Source organism: Callithrix jacchus, chromosome 15, assembly GCF_049354715.1.
Source record: "Callithrix jacchus isolate 240 chromosome 15, calJac240_pri, whole genome shotgun sequence".
NCBI lineage: Eukaryota > Metazoa > Chordata > Mammalia > Primates > Cebidae > Callithrix > Callithrix jacchus.
In genome coordinates this window covers 70,345,164-70,366,142 of record NC_133516.1, presented here as the reverse complement: position 1 = coordinate 70,366,142, position 20,979 = coordinate 70,345,164, and the positions used below count along the sequence as shown (strand labels likewise).

The window sequence follows — 20,979 nt, the reverse complement described above, 5'->3', positions numbered from 1 at the left end:
CTGTTCCCCTGCCCTCCACCTAGCCCTGGGGAAACTCAGTGGCTCAGGGTTTTAATATTTATTTATTTATTTTTAAGAGACAGGGTCTCGCACTGTCACCCAGGCTGGAGTGCAGTGGTGTCATCATAGTCACAGCAGCCTCGAGATTCTCTCTCCTCAGCTTCCTGAGTACCTGGGACTATAGACACATACCACCTTGCCTGGCCAATTTTTAATTTGTTTAATTTTTTGTAGAGATGGGGTCCTGCTGTGTTGCCCAGGCTGGTCTCAAACTCCTGGCCTCAATTGATCCTCCCGCCTCAGCTTCCCAAAGTGGTAGGATTATAGGCGTGAGCCACCACACCCGGCCAAGGTTTTTTTTTTTTTTTTAAAATAAAAATTTTTATTGGCCGGGCGCAGTGGCTCACGCCTGTAATCCCAGCACTTTGGGAGGCCAAGGTGGGTGGATCACGAGGTCAAGAGATCGAGACCATCCTGGTCAACATGATGAAACCCCGTCTCTACTAAAAATACAAAAAATTAGCTGGGCATGGTGGTGTGTGCCTGTAATCCCAGCTACTCAGGAGGCTGAGGCAGTAGAATTGCCTGAACCCAGGAGGCAGAGGTTGCAGTGAGCTGAGATCGCGCCATTGCACTCCAGTCTGGGTAACAAGAGCAAAACTCCATCTCAAAAAAAAAAACCACTTATTTTTAGATGTTGAATTGTATAAAATATGTGCAAACATAAAATTGCCCCTTTTAACCAGTTTTCCAGCGCATAATAAAATGGCATTAGCACACTCACACTGTTAGGCAGCCATCACCACTGTCTGTCTCAGAACTCCTTCCTCCTCCCAAGCTGGAACCCTGTCCACACTCAACACTAACTCCTCACTCCCCACCCACAGCCCCTCACGCCCCCCCCCCCCCACTCTGGTCTCTAAGCATCTGGCTGCGTGCGCTGGGGCCTTTGCGCAGTGGAGTCCTGCAGGCGTCTTCCTTCCATGTCTGGCTTATTTCCCTCAGCATTGAGTCCTCAGGGTTCACCTGTGTGGCACCCCATGTCCAGTGGCTCAGTTTTGCTTGCAGGCACATGGCCAGGTGGGTGGGCTCTGAGGGTTTGTCCTCAGTAAGTGGGGTGCTGCTTGGGAGGCCCACCATGAACCATCTAGGTTCCTTGCTATGTCCTGAGGGGCGGGCAGCTTTGGTAAATGCTGCCTTGAGTCGCTGAGAGTAAGAGCAGAGACATTGGCCTTCCCAGGACCTCATGGCCAGGAGGACCCCAAACTTGAGGATCTGTCTCCTGTGTTCATGGCTCTGATACCTGGATGGAAGAGGGTGTGAAGCAGGCCCGAGATGGTGAAGACTGCCTGGCAGTATGCCAAAATCCTGTGCCACCTGCCTCCTCCAGATCTCAGCCAGGCCAGGAGGGGTGACCCCCAAAGCCCCCAGTTCATTCCGCACTGTGTGCCTGTGCTGTGGGTGGCCATTGCCTGTGGAGTAGCCCCATTGGACTGGGACTGAGCCACTGTCCCCCTGCATAAACATAAACCGGAACCCTCACGTCCCGGCAGCCGGCTTCCAGTACAACCAAAGGAAATCTGTCACTTGCTCCGACTCTGCTCCTTTGAAGGACTCATTGTGTTGTCCTCCACCCCAGCAGGGGAAGTTCACAGGGAGCAGGGGGTGTCATTGGGTAACCCCACATCTGCAAGGGGAGACAGGAATGAGGAAAGGCTGGTGGGTGGGTTGAGTGCCCAGCATGGGTTCTTTGAAACACAACCCCCCTCCTCTCAGGGAACTGGAGGTGATGGTTTTGGGCTCTCTACACCCAGCTCCTTAGGAGATGCATGTGGGGCCACTTGGAGGGAGATCTGTCCCTAATGGCCAGAGCCCTCCTGGGGGCTATGGACCCTGGCTTGGGGGCTGCTGCACACCCAGGAGGTGGTGTGTGGCTTGGACTGGACTCAATGTGGGGGGGCTGTGAGGGTGGCAGGGAAACTGAGGCAGGAGCTCACCATTTCTAGGAGAGCATGGCACAGCAGGGAGCAGAGGATGGCCCAGCACCCAAGACCACTTGCTGAGCCCTCCTTGCTGAGCAGGGATTGAGGCGACAGCAGCCATATGCTGAGCCCTGCTCTAGGCTCTGGGGTGTGGGAGGGACAAGATGTGGTCCTGCCGGAGTGAAGCTCCTACTGGGAAGGACAGATGACAAACACCTGACATGAGGGTGATAAGTGCCCTAAGGGTTCTGCAGGAGATAGAGGTGGTACGGTCTCTGAGGAAGCCACGGCTGAGCAGAGGCCTGGAGGAAGGGGGTGAGCTCTGGGGGTCTGGGGAGAGCATCCCTGGCAGAGGGAACTGCAAGTGTGCTGGCCCTGGGGCTGGAGCCCGAGTTGCAGAAGTGTAAGGGGATGAGGCCAGGGCCAGACGAGGGTTGCAGTGTGTGGTCTGGACTCAGGTAGCCGTTGAGGGTTATGTGGAGGAGTGACAGGATCCTGCGTGTGTTTTGCCAGGACCAGGAGGGGAGAGCAGGTGGAGGGCGGTGACCAATGTAGGCTGGCATGTTGGCACCCCCTTTTCAGATGGGCATGTGGAGGTATGAAGGATCCAGCTGGTTGGTCAGGGCATGTGGTGGGCACCAGGATCTGCCCCAGGCCTGCCTCACTATGCGCTGCAGTTGTCCTGTCTGCATGTGGATGCTCAGTGGTATAGTGTCTCCAGATGCACCCTTGTGGGGAGAGCAGGGCCACAGCTCTGCAGGCCCCCATGCAGGCCTGAGGGATGGCTCAGAGGAGGCATTTGGGGACTGGCCAAGCCTCCACAGGGAGTGACCTCGGCCTGCCCTCTGCCTTGGCTTGGCTGCTCCGGTTCTGGGGCCCCAGTTGAGCTCCTGGTTTCCTCCAAGCTGCGCTGGGCTTAGGAAGCATCTGCCTCGTGCCAGAGCTCACAGGAGCTGCCACCTTCGACGTCACTTCCAGAGTGGCCTCAGGGCAGGCACCAACCCATTTTACAGGCGAGGAAACGGAACCCAGAGCTGAGGACCCTGCAGATGCATCATCTCCAAGAGTGGGACTGCTGTGGGAAGTCCTGTGCTTTCCTGTGGGGTCCTGCCTTGCAGCCTTGGAGCAGCTTTGCTAGCAGAAAACCTGGCGGGGAAACGTGCAGCCCAGCCTGTGGGGCAACTGGCTGGAGTCTGCATGGGTCCAGAGCGCCCCATCCTGATCACTTCCCTTGTTCAATGGCTCCATCATCTGGGTGTGCTCACTGGCAGAAGCCGAGGGCATAAACAAAGATCACTGGAGGAAACCTTCAGAATGGGAGGGTTCCTCTGTCCTGAGATTGTCGGGGAGGACAGTGTTCGCTGGGGAGGCCAGTGTTGCTTGGTTTTGTACAAATGGGAGGGCCTGTCCAGAGCCTTGGAGGGTGATAGGGGTGCTGGCCCCACCCTCCACAGGGTGTCCCTGCTGTCAGCTTAGTGACACTGTCCTGGGGACCTTGCTCAGGCCATCCCATCACACAGAAAGGGCTCTTCCATGGCCATGGTTTTCAGACCCTTTACATTTGTACGTTGCTGGCAGCAAAATCCTGTTTGTTAAAGAAATCTCTATGGAAGCAGCTATGGAAATCAGAGGTATGTGGAGAGGTTCTGGGAGGTAGGGGGAGGCCTTCCAGTGCAGCCTCAGGACGCGTGTCAAGCAGAGCACAGTCATACCCCCTCCACGTTAGGAAGCCCCTCCTCTGGCAGTTGTGAGCCGGGTGTGGGGCCACCCAGCAAGCCCTGGCCGAGCCCTCAGCTGCAGACAAGCAGAGTAGCCTTCAAAACCTGGCTGGGGGACATTTTGCTGCTTCCCCAAGAATAGCCCTTCCCAAAGCACCCTGGGTGGCAGTGGGGCAGCATTGGCTGCATTGGGGGACCAGAGGCCCTAAGTGCAGCCAGCCAGCCAGAGGAGGCTGTGTGCAGGCTGATGGCAGCAAGCCCACTCTTCCCTCTGCATCCCAGCCTTAGCACAGGGGCCCATGTGGAGCTGGCACCTTCTCCCGTCTGCGGACCCAGCTGACTGCCATCTCCACCTCTGTAGGGCGTGTCCCAGGCAGAGAAGATGGAGGGGATGGTTGGCTCAGTGAGAGGGGATCTGTGACTCCAAAGCACCTGAAGATGGAGTGAGGGCTCTTGACAGGTAGTGAGCCTCTCATCACTGTGCAATGTGTGAGCAGGACAAGTTCAGGGCACCCTTAGGACCGTCTGGAACCATTGTGTCCCCACTAATGAAAGCAGGGCAGAGGGCATGCATGCCCCATGGAAACGTCACATGAGCAGACAAGATGGCCAGTTTCATGTTGAAAACTCTGGAAGATCTGGGATTGTCAGGACAGTTTCCAGTTCAGCAGAGCCCGGCTGTGTGCTTCTCCCCAGTTGGCCTTAAGTGGGTGAAGGACAAAGCCTTGAGGGGACTGACATCGGCCTTGGAGAGTTGGAGGGCATACACTCGCCTGAGTGCAGGCTCTGATCTGAGAACCCATCCTGCCTGGCTTCTCAGCGGGGAGCTTGCAGCCTTGATCTCTCGCCCTTGAACTTCTGTGCAGTGGGAACAAAGGGAACACAGATGAGTAAACGTTGCTGAGCCTGGCATGGCGCCAGGGCCCTGCGTTCATACATCTATTTCACAAGGCCCTGTGGGGCGAGATCCATTCGCGTCATTTTCGGGAGACTAACTCTTAAGCTGCGTCCCTTGCTGAGGGTTCCATGCTACAAGGCAGCAGGACCAGGAACGGGACCACAACCAGTCTGCCGCAGGGAGTTGTCTCAGAGGGGCCGGTGGCTTTGGGAAACCAGGGCAGCGTGAGAACAGGATTTACAGACCAGGCTCACCAGAGTAACCAGAACATGCGTTGGCTCCATGTTGCCCTCCCTCCCCTCTCTCCAGGTGCTGGACATTAAGCCTGTAGTGGCAATGACTTCAGACATTTCCCAAAGGGAAGAAGAATGTGATGGGGCGTTTGCTGACACAAGGATCTTGTTCCTCCTCTACCTGGGCCACTGGGGTCCCAGAGCAATGTCCACTGGCAGTGGAAGTGATGTGCTGGCCTCACGGTGCCCACATGTCTGTAGACAGCACCCACCTCCGGCAGCCTCAGAAGGCACCTCTGGGCAATTTCCCCCTCCTGCTGAGGTGCTCCTACTTCTCCAACCAGCTCAGATGCCAGGGATTTTGTTGTTGGGGTGCACAGCCCCCACCCACGAGCGAGAAGGTTTCTGGAGAGATCTGGGCTCTTCCTACCTTTGAGCCCTAGGATGCAGGTGCCTGCAGGTCCCCCAGGGCCAGCAGCAGCAGTTAGGATAGATTGGTAACTACCACCAGCCAGGGGAAGGGTGGGCAACACCTCTCAGACCCAAGTGCTGGGGATGGTATGGCAGGATGTGGGAGCCAGGCCACAGAGGCTTCCTGGAGAGCTGGGGGAGAAGCCCTGACCAAGGGTCCACCAGGCTCCCTCTCTGTGAGAGATGGGGCAGTCCCACCCCACTAACAATGAGATGGGGACTCTCATTTTTAATCCTTTTCTGGCTCTCAGATCTCACAGAGGAAACAGGTAGATTTCTTTCATCAGAGAAAATAAAATACACAGACACATGAAGCCAGCCCACCTCACTAGACCCCCAGAAGCTGTCCCCAGACCCATGGGCCCCATGCCCCAGCTCCGCACATCCAGCCTTCCTGCACTCACCCAGGGCCTCAGCAGTCACCCACACCTTGTAGCTGACTGCCGGCAAACTCAGATCACACTTGACAACCGATACTGTGTATAGTCAGGTAGAGAGAGAGAGATTTATTAGCTTTTATGGGAGAGAAACACAAGGACCACAATAATAGCATACATTTCTCCTTTGTTGTAAACTCCAGCAAAGAATTAAGGGACACTAATGTTTTCCACATTTAATCAAACCTGAGAGTTGTGAGGTGCAGGGGAGGGAAAGGAAGAAAATCCAATTTTGTGTGGGATTTGGGGACTGGGCATGTGCTGGGCAATTTCACTTGATTCTCTCCGCTGCTGCAGACATAACCTGTGTGGGTTTCCTTCTTCTTTTTCTCTTCCCAGCCCCTGTAAGTAGGTATTAGTGTCAGCAGCAGCAATAGCACAAGATGACATGGGATGGGGGGGAATTAGAGGAAATTCAGGTGCTTCAGGGAAAGGCAGGGGGTCTACTAGGGGCAGATTTAGATCTGGGCTTCCTCACCTTCGGTGTAGCTTAAACCATTGTCTCGGTCCCTTCCTATGGAGCAGCTGCCCAGGCTCACAGGGACATGGTGCTCACACCCACAGGTACACACAGACAAGGGGGCTCACACTCACAGGCACACACAGATACGGGGGCTCACACCCACAGACACACACAGGCAGGGGGACTCACACAGGCACACAGATACGGGGCTCACACCCACAGGCACACACAGACATGGGGGCTCACACCCACAGGCACACACAGACACGGGGGCTCACACCCACAGGCACACACAGACACGGGGGCTCACACCCACAGACACACACAGGCAGGGGGACTCACACAGGCACACACAGACACGGGGGCTCACACCCACAGGCACACAGACGTGGGGGCTCACACCCTTAGATCCACAAAGGCATGGGGGTACACACAGACATACACAGGCACAATCTGTGCCAAAGTTCTGAAGCATGAAATTAGACAAACCCAGCATTGGAGAGCTAGGGGAAGCTTGTATTTTAAATTCCACTGGGATCTCCTAAGTGGCATGCAGAGCGCGTCAGTTTCACCTTGTCAGTCATTACAGCAGCCCCCGCTTCAACAGCATTCACCCCCCCCAGCCTCTTCTCTGAACAGTTTGCACATTTTATCTCGATTCACTCCCCCCACCCCTTGTGGGTTCTGGGTACTGGAAATTATGTCCATATTACAGGGCACAGAGAGGGGAAGTGCCCCGAGTGCCCCACCCAAGGCAATACAGCATTTGAGCAGGGAGCTGGGCTTTGCTCCTAGGAGGCTGCCAGGAGCCCTCGCTCTTCCCTTGGGAGTTCAGCACCTCTGGACCTGTTTCCCAAGGAGCCAACCAGAATCTGTGAAACAAGAGCAAGGAGAAAGACAGCAGGCTACGTGGCAGGGAGAATCCCCGCCCAGCTGTGAGCTCGGTCAGGTGGAGGAGAGGAAGGGGAGCTAGTGGAGCTGTGTGGAGCTGTGTGGGGAGGCCAGGGCACAGTCCAGGACCAGCCCCTTGAGGCATGGATAAACACAATGTGGTCTATACACACGGTGGAATAGATTGTGGAACCTGCCACAGGAGGCTCCCAGGTGGGTGGAGGTTGGGAAGTGGTAACCAAGTCCACGGCACAGCCAGGACAGGGGCCTGAGCCAGAACAAGTCTGCAGGCGCCAGTGAGCAGCCAGGGTGGCGAGGCCTGCAGACCCCTCAGGCTGCAGGAAGGGACAGTGCTGGATGGACGCACATTTCTCAAAGCGTGTTCCCAGAACACTTGCATCTGGTCCCTGTGTTGGCACACAGCTGCCCAGGCTTCATCCCAGACCTCCAGTCTGAGTCTAAGAGATTGCGCTAGAAACTGCATTTCTAATGAGCACCTCAGGTGATACTTTTTTTTTTTGCTGTGATAAAATACACAGCATAACATCTACTATTGTCTCCATTTTTAAGTGCACTGCGTGGTGGCATTAGTACCTTCACGTGGCCGTGCAGCCACCACTGCCACCTGTCTCCAGGACTTTTTCCTCCTCCCAAATGGAAACTCTGCCTTCATTAAACACCAGCTCTCCATCCTCCCTCCCCCAACCCCGGGCACCCACAATTCTACTTTCTGTCCCGCTAGGGACCCCACATAAGTGGAAAGAGACTGTTTTTCATGTTTTGTGATGGGCTTATTTCGCTTCACGTATTGTCCTCAGGCTTTATCGATGTTATGTGGGTCAGAAATCCCTTCCACTTCATGGCTGGATTCGATTCCACTGTGTGTGTAGACCACATTGTGTTTATCTACTTATCTGTGCACACTTGGGTGCCCTACTCTATTATCTAATAATATTTAATACATAATTTTAATATTATCTCATGTAGCCCATGAAGCTGTGTCTCTGACTCCTTCGTGTCTGACTCCAGCTCACTTCCATGGAGTCTCACATCTGACCTGCCCCCCGCCCTCTCTGTCCAAACCCTCAGCCAGTCCAGGCTGCACCCTCTGTCTGCTGGTCACTGCCCCAAGAGAGGCCTCCCGTGTTACTTCTCCCTGCTACCTCCCTTCCTTGCTAGGAATGCGGGTGACGCCTCCCTGTGAGGCGTTGCTCCCTGTTACTGCTACAAGCATTTCCTGAGGCAGCCTCCCATCAGAGAGGGAGGTCATCAGGGAGGTGGAGTGGACAGAGACCCAGCACAGGTTGGGGACAGTGGACCCCCTTCCTCCAGAGAGGAGGGCAGCAGAAGACACCTGGTGTTGGCGCCCCTCAGACCCTGCTAGCTGGGCACCCTGGCCGTGTTCTTGTTTCCTCCTGTCTGTGATGGGACAGTGGTAGGGCTGAGGGCCCAGTGCATGGTCTCAGAACAAAACCCATCACGATAGCAAACACTTCGCAACTCCCTTTGTCATCCTGAAGTGAGACTCAGCTGAGAAAGCACACCGGTTTTTTATTTAAAGAAACAACAACAGTACAGTGCCCTAACTGTATTATAAAGTAGAAGGGAAAGGAAGGTGATTTATGATCCAGATAATCCAGGTTTCAACATGTCAGTGCTAGGTCAGGGCCCGGCATGTTCCTTCTCCGAGGAATGGGAGGGAGTGACACCCGCCTTTCCGCGTGGGAGCCCCGGAATGTGTCTGCTGCAAGGGCATCAGGCGAGCAGATGTCAGGCTCAGAAGTCATGCACGACATCGCCAAAGCGGGTGTGCGTTTCTGAAACCCTGAACAACTTTGGTCAAGTTCATAACAAAAATAGTCCAACTTCCTGAGATTTAGAGATCTGCTGTGCTCTTGGGAAAGTTCATGCTTAGGTGGAAATCAGAGTTAGGGATTGGCATAGTAATTTGTAGTTTAGAAAAAACATTCACATTCATGACTGCATTTGATAGAGACAGCAAAGTAGGGCTCATCATCTCCATTTTATAGAGAATAATAGTGAGTATTGTTTGTGTCCCCCAGGTTCACATGTTGAAACCCCAGTCCCCATCATGTAGGTATTTGGAGGTGGGGTTGTTGGTATGTGATTAGGTCATGCAGGTGGAGCCCTCAGGATGGAATTCATGTCCTTAAAAGAAAAGACGTCTCCCTACCATGTGAGGCTGCAGCAAGAAGACCAGAACTCTGCTATGTGGCACCCTGATCTTGGACTTCCCAACCTCCAGAACGGTGAGAAATAAATTTCAGTTGTTGAAGCCACCTAGTCTATAGCATCTTGTTATAGTAGCTCAAAGTAAGAGGGACAACAGAGGCACACATGCGTGTATGCACACCCACACACACATGCATGGGGACTTCAAAAAGTTCATGGAAAATGAGTATTATTTTTAAAAACTACACGTAGATTTCACAAATTTTTGCATCAAAATCAACTTGTACTAACTTGTAAAATGTCCAAACAGGATCTAGTTTGAGGCGCTAAGAAGAATAAGACACCAGTTTGAAAGGAGCTCCTATCAGAGTAACACGAATTCTGCTAAACTTGAACCAAAGCAAGCATCAAATTTATGGTGAAGTCATCAATACTCTATGAAAAGTTTAAGGGACAGTGCCCCAAAGAAATCAGCAGTTTACAAATGGATACCTCCTTTTAAGAAGGAACAAGATGGTGTTGAGGATGAAGCCCTCTGTGGCACACCATCCACATCACTGAAAGGAGAGTATTCATCTTATCTGTGCCCCAATTGAAGAGGACTAGTGGGTAACAGCAGAACAATAGCCAACACCATTGTCTTCTTACTGGGTTCAGCTTACACTATTCTGAATGAAAAATTGTAGTTAAGGAAATCTTCCACTCAATGGGTGCCAAAACTGTTGCTTCCAGATTAGCTGCAGAAAAGGGCAGAGCTTTCCATGGAAATTTTAAACAAGTGGGATCAAGATCCTAAGCATGTCTTTGAAGAGCTATAACAGGAGATGAAACATGGCTTTACTAGTACAACCCTGAAGACAAATCACAATCAAAGCCATGGCTACCAAGAGGTGAAGGGGTCCATTAAAGCAAAGACGGCCCAGTCAAGAGCAAAGGTCATGGCAACGGTTCTGGGGATGCTCAAAGCATTTTGCTTGCTGACTTTCTGGAGGGCCGAAAAACAATCACATCTGCTTATGATGAGTATTTTGAGAAATACTTATGATGAGTATTTAGTCAAAGCTTTAGCAGATAAATGCCCAGGGAAACTTCACCAGAGTCCACACGGACAATGATCCTGCTCATTCCTCTCATCCAACAAGGGCAATTTTGTGAGCGTTTTGAGGGGAAATCATAGGCATCCACCTTACGTTCCTGATTTGGCTCCTTCTGACTTATTTCTGTTTCTTAATCTTAAAAACAACTCTAAAGGTCACCCATCTTTCTTCAGATAATAATGTAAATAAGACCGCATGGATGTAGTTGAATTCCCAGGACCCTTTATTCTTTAAGGAGGGACTGAATGGCTGGAAACATCACTTACAAAAATGTCTTGACCTTGATAGATCTCATGTTGATAAATAAAGTTTATACTCTTTATTTTGATCTCTTAATTCCATTTTTCCATTAACATCTTGAGTCCCCGCATATTTCCTGTATACCATATGCCAGACACTCTTCTGTATATTTTATGCATATTAACTCAAACTTCAAAGCAGCCCCATGAAATAAGTACTATTTTTATTCTTACTTGATGTATAAAGAAGCCAAAGCACAGACAGATTGGGTCACTTGCCCAAGGTCACACAGCTAGGAAGTGGTGGATCCAGGCAGAGCCCTCCAGAGGCGCTGGCTGAGCTGTGCAGAGGAGGAGCTTAGCTCTTGTTTGAAACTGGGGACAAGCATCCCAGCAAGGGAACAGTAGGAGCAGAGGCCCCAGTGCAGGAACAAGCTTGGCGAGTTTGAGGGGAGAACGAATGAATGAATAGATGGGTGTGAGTCCGCCTGCCAGCTCAGAACTCTCTTCCTTGACAAAGCCCCTGCTGACCCTCAAGGTCCTCCCTCCTCACACATTTCCCCTGCATTTGTCTGTAATGCACTTGTGTGACAGTCAGTCCTGGGCAGCCTGTGACAGCTCACCCATTGCTCCCTCATTTGGGCATTCATCTCTTGCATGGCTGTTTAAATTGTTACACAGAAGGCCGTGGACACCTCGACGGCTAAAATGAGGGCTTCCCCTGTGATGGCAGTGCCTGGACCCTTGTACATGCAGCAAGCATTTGAAGGCTGAGCGCCTCTGAGGGTCTGGGGGGGGTCATGATAGCACTGATGACCTCATGATCAGAGACGTTTATGCAGTAGTCATAGGCCAGGCCTGTCATCATAGTATCATGTGTACATCAAACAGCACATGGTTGTGAGAGAACATCGCGATGCTAAGATCTTGACAAACAAAAACAATATCACAGCTTTAAAATTTGCAGGTAACTTATCCAAATACTGTTTAGGGGAAAGGTGAGATTTGAACCCAGGCAGTTGGGATTTGATGTTACTCTGTTCTCCGTGGTGCTGGACTGTGCAGACTGTGTGAGGGTGTGTATGATAGTGTGTGTGTGCACACCTGTGGAGTCGACCCATGTCGAAGACTTATTTTATTCCGTAATCTGTACTGTGTGCCTGCTGTCTTTAGTTCCGACCATGCCTACGTGTAGGTCATGGCTGTCTCCAGTTGACCTGGGAAAGAGTGGCTCTGGGAGGGAAGTTACTTGCCGAGGTCACGCAGTTCCAGCCCATGAAGCCTCACGTGGTGCTTCCTTCCCTTGCTCCTTTATTTCTGTCTGGTAAATGGGGATCTTTAGTGATCTTGAGGCTTCTGGCACGTTCTTAGCACAGTGTGTTCCTGTGCGCCTTGTAAAGCAAAAGCAACTCTGAACTTCTTAGCTCGCATCATCAGCTGGTCCCAGGTGACGGCTTCTGGGCACTCCCAGCGGGGCTGGGGGTGGAAAAGCCGGACTTTTCAGGGCATTTATCAACAGGAGCCGGGCTGCCTGGGGGTCAGGAGAGTAAATCACAGTTCCCGGGCCTGAGAGTGGGAGGCGCACAGACAGCAGGGACAGCAGAGGGCCTCAGCAGAACCATCACCAGCACTTTACCCTGTTTGGAAACTGAGGCCAGGCTGGTAGGGATGGTGGGGGGAGGTTCCCGGGCAAATCCTGGTAGACCCCTTTGGAATCTGCCCCTCCAGCCCTCCATCGCCCCACTAGACCCTGCCACTGCCAGCTCTCTCCTGGTTGTAGCCTTATGACAGGTCTCCCTGTTCTGTCCATCAGCCCTGGCTCCTTCTCTGCTCAGCACCCTTCCACAGCGCCCACCTCACCCCGGTGACAACTGGAGTCCTCATGAGTGCATAGCCACTGCACAATATGTGACTGTCATGCCTCTGACCTATCTTACTGCTCTTCCTCTTGCCCTTCTGGTATCCTCACTAGAACATGAGCTGCAAGAGAGTAGGATTTTTTTCTTTTTTCTTTTCTTTTCTCTCTCTCTCTCTCTCTCCTTTCTTTTCTTTTCTTTTCTTTCTTTTCTTTCCATCCCTGGAGGTGGGGAAGCAGAGACCTGGGGGCCTCCCTGCAATCTGGAGAATCTCTATCCTTGTGGGAGGGTTTGGGCCTTCAAGGTCCTTCTAAACCTGAGCTTGTATCTTTCTATGATTTCCTCCCAGAGCCCAGGTCTCTAACTGGGAAGAAGCCAATTATGCAAGGAAGTGTTAACTTTTCCAGGAAGAACTCACATTCTGGGGCATTATTGAGGGAGTGTGGAGAGCCGGGCAGAGCAGCCGCCATGTGCCCACTTACCGGGTGAATGAGGCAAATTTTTAAACATTTTTTCTTGCAGAGACGGTGTCTCACTGTGTTGCCTAGGCTGGTCTTGAACTCCTGGCCTCGAGTGATCTTCCTGCCTTGGCCTCCCAAAGCACTGGAATTACACCTTGCCCAGCCTGGGGGGCAAGAATTTTTATTTTGTTCCCGATGTGTCCTCAGTGCTTAGAACAATTCCTGGCACATAGTAGGTACTCAGTAATTATTTGTTGAGTGAATGAACGATGATCTGAGGTGGACATTATGACTATCATTTAAAAATGAGTAAACTGAGGTACAGAGAGATTAGGTAACTAACACAAGGCCAGGCAAGAACTAAACGGCAGACTTGGGATTCAAACCCAGGCAGACTGGTTTCACAATCTGTGTTCTTAGTCCCTAAGCTATGTTGTCACTTTAATTAAAATTTGATGAATTGGCTGAGCATGGTGGCTCATGCCTGTAATCCTAGCACTTTGGGAGACTGAGGCGGGCGTATCACTTGACCTCAGGAGTTTCAGACCAGCCTGGCCAACACAGTGAAACCCTGTATCTACTAAAAACACAAAAATTAGCTGGGCATGGTGGTGCATGTCTGTGTTCCCAGGTACTTAGGAGGCTGAGGTTGCAGTGAGCTGAGATGGCGCCACTGCACTCCAGCCTGAAAGACAGAGAGAGACTCCATCTCAAAAAAAAAAAAAAAAAAAAATTGATGAATTAACAAATCAAATAGCTTGTCTAGCTCCTCTTGTATCCTATACAAGGTGCAAGATCATCAAACCTTTTCTTCCTTACCCACCAGAAGGGTTAACTTCTTGCTTCCATTGTCCTGTGGTTGTACCTTTCTCAGAATCCTTAGAACGACCTGTTTTGTGTGTTTCTGAATCTTCACTTGTCCTTGAGTTTCCTGATGGCAGGAAGCTCTTCTTTATTTTCTTCCTCTCTCCCAGCCTGGGTCTAGAACATGTTTGGGGCCTGATACCTGTTTGTTGAATGAGTGACTAGAAGGGTTTCTGGCACTTACCACCTGCCAAGTGAATGTATGCTTGTTGGGTCCTATTTATGATAAACTTCTACTTTAACATGACCCATATGTTCCAGAGAGAGAAAAACAGGCCCAAATCATAACAGAAGCACATAACGATCACATTTTGAGGTGACTTTTCATGTCATTCATTTAGTGGCTTCTGGTAAAACACTGTTCCATCTTTGGTGTATTAAACACACATTTAATGTTATCCGATGTGCCATTGCCTTTCACCCCACGGTCAAAAGGAACCATGGGGCTATGAAGCTAACTGACCATGGGGGAAGTCCACTTGGTTAGGGGACAAAAGGGACATTCATGTCCCGTTGGGTTATAGTGTCCATGTAAAGGTGCTGAGCAGAGGTCATGGGGTGGACCATGGTAACAAAACCCTTCCCTTGCATGAGAATTTGTCCTTGGGTTAACTGTCTAGCTGTGTTTCCCTGGAAACTAGGTAAAGGCAGAATGTCTCTCTGTTGCTGGGCAGTATTACCAATGGCAAAATGTCCCCTGGTTGGTATCTGGGCAGGGGGCTGGTGAATACCACCAGGCTTGGGCTTCACAGAGCACAGTGACTGTTTTGGGCATGTCCCTGTGGGGCACCCAGGACTCTTTGCTGATGGAAATGTTAGTAGAGGTGCTGGCTTCTGGGGTGCTGAGGCTTTTAAGTCAGGGCAGCTCCCACAGCTGCCTGATCTGCCTCTTGTTTCTTTGCACCTGCGTGGTCATGGGGGTTGGGGGTGTTGACAATGAAGATGGCTCCCACGTGGCTGTGTGGGCTACCACAGAGGAGGAATGTGCAAAGCTACCCTGCTGGCAGGCTGTGCTCCTGTCCTGGGTCGTTCATGGTGGACGGTGGCCTAGGTTAGGCCTGTGGTGCTGAACACCAAGTCGAACCCCAAGACATGCCCTATTGGGCCCTGCAGAGATCAGATGCTTTGTGTGCCCCGAGCAGCACTGGAGAGGAAGTGCACAGGGGCTGCTCCAGCACACAGGAGGGTGAAGGAAAAGTGATTGGCTGAGAGGACGTCATGAGGCTGAAGACCCCCAACAGCCTGCCCAGCGCCCCTTCTCCCATTGCATTCTGGACAGCCCTGGGCCCAGAACTGGGAGACCAGTGATACCTGCTTTGATCCCCAAGGCAGAAGTCATTCTTCTCCCAGGCCCTGCCACCCTTCCTCTCAGGGCCTGATAATTGGATGTGGGGGCCTCTCTCTTCCTGCTGACTTCCTGGGCTCGGGCAAGACCTCTGTCTTCTCCCTCCTGATTGGTCTGGGTTGCAGAGGGGACTCAGCGCAGATGGGGAGGTCAATGTTGGCTCTATTGGCCCCTGTTGCAGGCTCTCACTCTGTGCCTGCCCTGGACTGCACAGTCTTTCTGCCCTTGCCACTGAAGCCTCCCGAAGCCTCCTTCTGAGGTTGGCCTCCTCATTGCCTCCATTTCTCATATAAGGAACTTGCTCAACGTTGCCCAGCAGCTCTGGGGCTGAGGGAGGACTCAGTCCCAACCCCCCAGCTCAGAGCCTGGCTCCGAGGCACTGCTTTGTGCTGATCAACATTCCCTTCCAAAGCTCATTAATGTCCTGTGACTCCAAACCAACGGCGCCTTAGGAGGGAGCTCTGGGCAGTGAATTTCTAGGGCACCAGATGTCCCCTTCCTTCCCTCCTCTGTCTGAGTCTGTCCATTGAGAAAATGCTGAGATGGGCCAGGTGTAAAGTCTGGAATGCGGTCCAAAAATGAATCAGCTTTTCCTCTTCCCTCTAACGCCTTTGTTTTGACTTTCTCTGCAGCCGGCTGCCGTCCCTGCATGTCCCCAGTATGTCTCTTGTGGGCAGGAGCTTGCATTCTCAGATCTGGCTGATGGGTGCCTGGGGAAGGTGGGTGCAGGGACCTGGAGGCCAGTTTTTCCCACCCTTCTGCTGGGAGGGTGGGACCTGCCCGCTTGTCCCCCATCCCCAGCTTCCCTCTGGCAGGAGTTCTGCCTCAAGGACTCCCTCTGAAGCAGGGAGGACTCTGCTGGGTGTGCAGAGAAGCTTTTTCACTCCCCCAGGGGTGGAGGCTGTGCCAGGAGGTGGCGTGCTCCCGTCCCTGGAGGTGGGGTAGCAGAGACCCAGGGGGCCTCCCTGCGATCTGGAGAATCTCCATCCTCGTGGGAGGGTTTGGGCCTTTGGGATCTTTTCTAAACCTGGGTTTGTATCTTTCCATGATTTCCTCCCAGAACCCACGTCTCTACCTGGGAAGAAGTCAATTTTGTAAGGAAGCGTTGACTTTCCCAGGAAGAACTGACATTCTGGGGCATTATTGAGGGAGTGTGGAGAGTCAGGCAGAGCAGTTGCCACATGTCCACTGGCCGGCCAAGCCAGGGGTCTCGATGGGTCACACCTCCCCCTACCTCCGCTCAAACCTGGATGGCAGGGCCTTCTGGAACCACAGTTCTCAACCTGTCTGATAGAAGACCCCTTTTTGTTATTTCCCATCTGTCATGATTGACATCTTGATATATAGAAACTGCCGCATGAGATGCCAGGGCACTCAGGGGCCAGAGGGGAGTCTGCACGCTGCCTCTTGCTTTCTGAGCTGACCCTGCTGTGGGCCTGTGTCATGGGGGACCAGCCAGTCCCCAGCTGCCCCTCAGAGCGTGGTTCCTCAGCAGCCCTAAAGGAAGCAGAGGTGCCGGGGCTCCACGCACATTGCCCTTTGTGGGTCCTGAGCTCACTGGCACATCGAGCGCTCTGAGGAGTCCTGTGGGAAAGAAACGTGCTCACTGTTTCCCAAGCCTGTTTGACCTTGGAGTGCTTTCAACGGTCTCCCACCAAGCTCCGCTCCAGCATCTGCTGCGAGAGACCGTTCTCTGGTTGGTGAGGATGTGGAGAAATGAGAACCTTTGTGGTTCCATTGCTGTGGGAACATAAAGTGGTGCAGCCGACATGGGAAACCGTGTGCTGGTTCCGGAAGGAGTTAAACATACAGTACAATTCCCGTCTGATCCAGGAGCCCACTTCTGAGTGTAGACCCAAAAGAATTGAAAGCAGGGCCTCAAACAGATATGTGTACACCCATGTTCACAACAGCGTTACTCGCAATAGCCAAAGGTGAAGCAAAGAAAGTGCCCATGGCAGATGAATGTGGTGTGTCCCTACAACGGAGTATGATTCCCCCTAAAAGGGAAGGTGTTCCGAGCTGCGTGGCAACTGGGATGACCCTGGAGGACAGGGTGCCAGTGAACAAGCGGCCACTAAAGACAGATACTGCATGATTCCACTCCTACGAGGTCCCTGGAGTGTCACATTCATGGAGACAGAAAGTGGAATGGGGGTTCCAGGTGCTGGGGGAGGCGGAGTGGGGGTGCGTGTTTCATGGGGCAGAGTTTCAGTTGAGGAGGATGAGAAAGTGTAGTTCATTCCACTGAAGTGTGCACATAAAACAGTAAGGTGGGAAATGCGTCTTATGTCTCCTTCACCACAATATCAGGGACAGGGGACGCTCCTCTGGGGGCTGCAGGGCTGTAGGCGGGGGTGGTCCTCCTCCTGCTCCTCTGCTCTGTGGCTCCTGTCTCCAGGTGGGTCTAGTCGTGGCTGAGGAAACTGGTTCATTTCCAGAGCACAATTTCCGGATCAGCCCTGGGGTCCTTAATGAATCTGGTTTGGGTGCCAGGCCTGGCTAACTGCAGGGGTTCCCCGTTTTGTGGCAGATGCCAGTGCCGGAGGCAGCTCCCTGCAGAGGAGGCCTGGCCTCCACGATGCAGTCACAGAGCCGCACGCCGCTCCATTGGAGGGATGGAAGCCCCACTCGGGGAGGGCACTGAGAGCCACCGTGGGGCCCTGAGAGCCCTGTGGTGTTTGAGCTCGTTAGGCCCCTCCTGGGTTCGCACTGGGAGGGCCTCTTCAGCCAGGTGGCCTAGAGTGGGTGGGCAGGGGCTTGGCCACAGGCAGTTGGGGTGGGAGTCCACAGGTGGGGGTGTTCTACTTGGCCTTACTCAGAGGGTCCTTCCTGTGCCCCCTGAGGATGCATGAGGTTGAGGGGGGCCTCCATGTGACAGAGGCTCTGCCCTAACTCCTCCTCTTCCTGGCTCCTGTAGGGACACATCCTGTTGGAGGAACAATGTCACCCTTTTGCTGAGACAGAGGGGCCTGCAGAGGGGCATGGGCTGGGCAGCTGCCTGCTGAGCAGGTGGGACTGGGGCCTGTGTCTACCCTCAGGAAAAACCCTCTGGGCACCACCCAGGCACCCTACCATGACTAGGGCAGGGCCTGGGACAGTGGCCTCAGGAGCAGAAACCACTTCCCCTGGCCTCACCAAGGCCTCCTGGCTCCAGACATTCCTGTGGTGTCACACTATAGGGTCCTTTCAGTGGCAGCCCTGCTTACGAGCCACAGCCTTCCCTGCTTACTGGCCTCCTTGCCTCCTTCAGCCTCAGTTGCTGCCTCTCTCTGTGATGTCATTCCCCCGATATTGTTTTCCTGACTGTGGATGAGGCCAGCAGCTCTTGAAACAGGTTTGAGAAATAAGTGGCATCAATGCCTGTGAAGTGGCCCTGTGGCGTGTAGCTATTAATAGAAACAGGAGTTTGGCAGTAAAACCCATCCACGCAGATCTAGATGCAAGCAGATATGTGAGGAGTGTTTGGCCAGCTTGGTAATGAGGCTAGTTTAGCCAAATGTCCTGGGACGTGGGTGTCCAGGTGGCATCGCCCTTCACAGCTGGGGTGCCAGCTGTCCTCTGCAAGGGTCGACATGCACCTTGGAATGTCTCAGGCCATGCTCTGTAGGGACTGGCTCCTGAGACCCCATATGAACCAGAGGAGTAAGTCAGCGGTGGCCCTGAGGCTGATCTTGTCCCGACCAGGAAATAGGCTGGATCATTAATTAGTCATTTAATTCATTTATTAAGGCATCCTCTTCCCCAGGGACCCAGAAGCCTTGTCTTTGAGGGTCTCAGTCTAAACCCACGTCTCAGTCTAGACGACGGCCACACAGCAAGAGAAGCCCCTTGGGGGGGCGAGTGGGGTGTGAGGGGCAAGCAGCAGTAATAGGGTGGAAGAGAAGTAGGGGGCAGGGACCCCCCCTCTTGGTCCCCCAGGACCCAGGCCTCAAACTGGTGCTGTTGGTCACAGGCCACCTTTGTGAGGACTTCCAAGTTTGAAATTTGAGGCAATCAAAGTCTGGTGCTGGCACCAAGCAGCACAGTCCCCTTGGAGGGGCTGGGCTGGTCTCCAGTTTGCTCCAGGCCCACCTAGTCCAGCCACTCCAGCCCCAGGAGGCAGTTGAGTTGTCACCCCAGCACATACCAATTTAAACTCTTCAAAAGCACTGAAGTGCCTAAGGCTGGGGTTTAGAAATAGCATCCCAACAGCAGCCTGCGAGGCTGGTGCGGGCAGCCTGAGCGCAGGTGGCGGCACGGGACCCCTGTTCCCTGGACTGGAGCTGCAGGTGACTTTTCCCACGTTTCAAGTTTCATTGAGGAGTTGCCACAACTGGAGTAATTGGGAGAGAGAAAACAATGAAAGACAGGGTCCCAAAGTCAAGGTCCCCGGATATTGCGGGCAGCAGCGGCATTAAGGAAATAAGCCACCAGCCTCTCTGGCCTTGCTGGGAAGTGAGGGTCCACAGATGAAGATGTGCCATCCCCCACCTTGTTAGAGGTGCCACCCCGCCTCTGGTGGCCACGTGGCTGGCCTGGACTGTCCCCATGCTGTCCTGCAGAGGTGGCCGGGCCTTGGGCCAGCACTGGCTTCGCTGCCCCAGGTGCTTGGCGGAGGCTGCTTGCTGTTGAATTATTTAACATCCTAACGCATCCACTTTCACATCCTCCACTGATCCCGAAGACCGTGGGGTGGGCACTGGTGAAGTTGTGATAAGTATTAATGAGGCAGCACTCTGCGAGGTGTATCTGCTTCATGTGCCTTCCTGCTGGGGTCTGGGGCACCTCCTCAGTGGTGGACATCCCAATTTGGGGCCACTAGGGCCCTGGGAATGTTTTTCCAGTGTGGGGAGCTCCCTGGGGGGCTGTGGGGTGTTTACACTGCCAGGAGAAACTGTAGGGAGGGAATTTCCAGCACCTGGACAGTGTGGGTGGCTGCAGCTGGCACAGAGTGAGTCGAAGGGCTGGTTCTGGAGTCCCCTGACCTTTAGCTTCGTCTTGCCAGTGAACTTGGGAGCAGGTGTCAGGGACACCATGCAGCTTGTCTCTGGGGAAGTGCGGCTCAGCCAGGGCCTGCTAGCGAGGTGGATGGACTGAGCTTTTGGAGGGTTTTTGCAGGAGCTTGCAGGTGACATGTGTGACTGTGTTTTATTTTATTTATTTATTTTTTAAATTTCATTTAAGTCTGTGAAATGCTGTGCAAATGCTGAAGAATTATTTACTTCTAATTATGTGGTCACTTTCAAAATAGGTGTAATGTGATACTGAGAAAAATCTATGTTCTGTGGACCTGGGGTGAAGAATTCTATAAATATTCACTGAGTTTACTTGTAGGTCTGAGTTCTAATCATAGATGTCCCTGTTAATTTTCTATCTCATTGATCCATTGACTATTAACAATGTGGTGTCAAAGTCTCCCGCTATTATTGTGCGGGAGTCCAAGTCTCTTTATAAGTCATTAAGAACTTGTCTTATATATCTGGGTGTTCCTATACTGGGTGCATATATATTTATGATCATTGACTCCTGTTGTTGCATTGATCCTTTTACCATTATGTAATGTCCTTCTTTGTTTCTTTTAGTCTTTGTTACTATTAAAGTCTATTTTGTCAGAGACGAAAGTTACAACTCCTGTTTTTTTTTTTTTCTCTCCATTTAATTGGTAAGTCTTCCACCAAAGCTTTGTTTTGAGTCTTTTTGAGTCTTTATGTGTCCTTGCTTATGAGATGGATCTGGATACAGCGTACCAATGGGTTTTGACTTTTTCTTCAATTTTCCTTTCTGTGTCTTTGATTGGGGCATTTAATCCATTTAAATTTAGGATTAATATTGATATTTGTGAGTTTAAT

General features: G+C 52.4%; 1 protein-coding gene across 5 annotated transcripts in view; it reads left to right on the top strand.

Moving 5' to 3' along the window:
- IQSEC1 (IQ motif and Sec7 domain ArfGEF 1) overlaps nucleotides 1-20,979 on the top strand; it is a 374,166-nt gene that overhangs the window by 40,135 nt on the left and 313,052 nt on the right. The gene's annotated exons all lie outside the window — the stretch shown is intronic.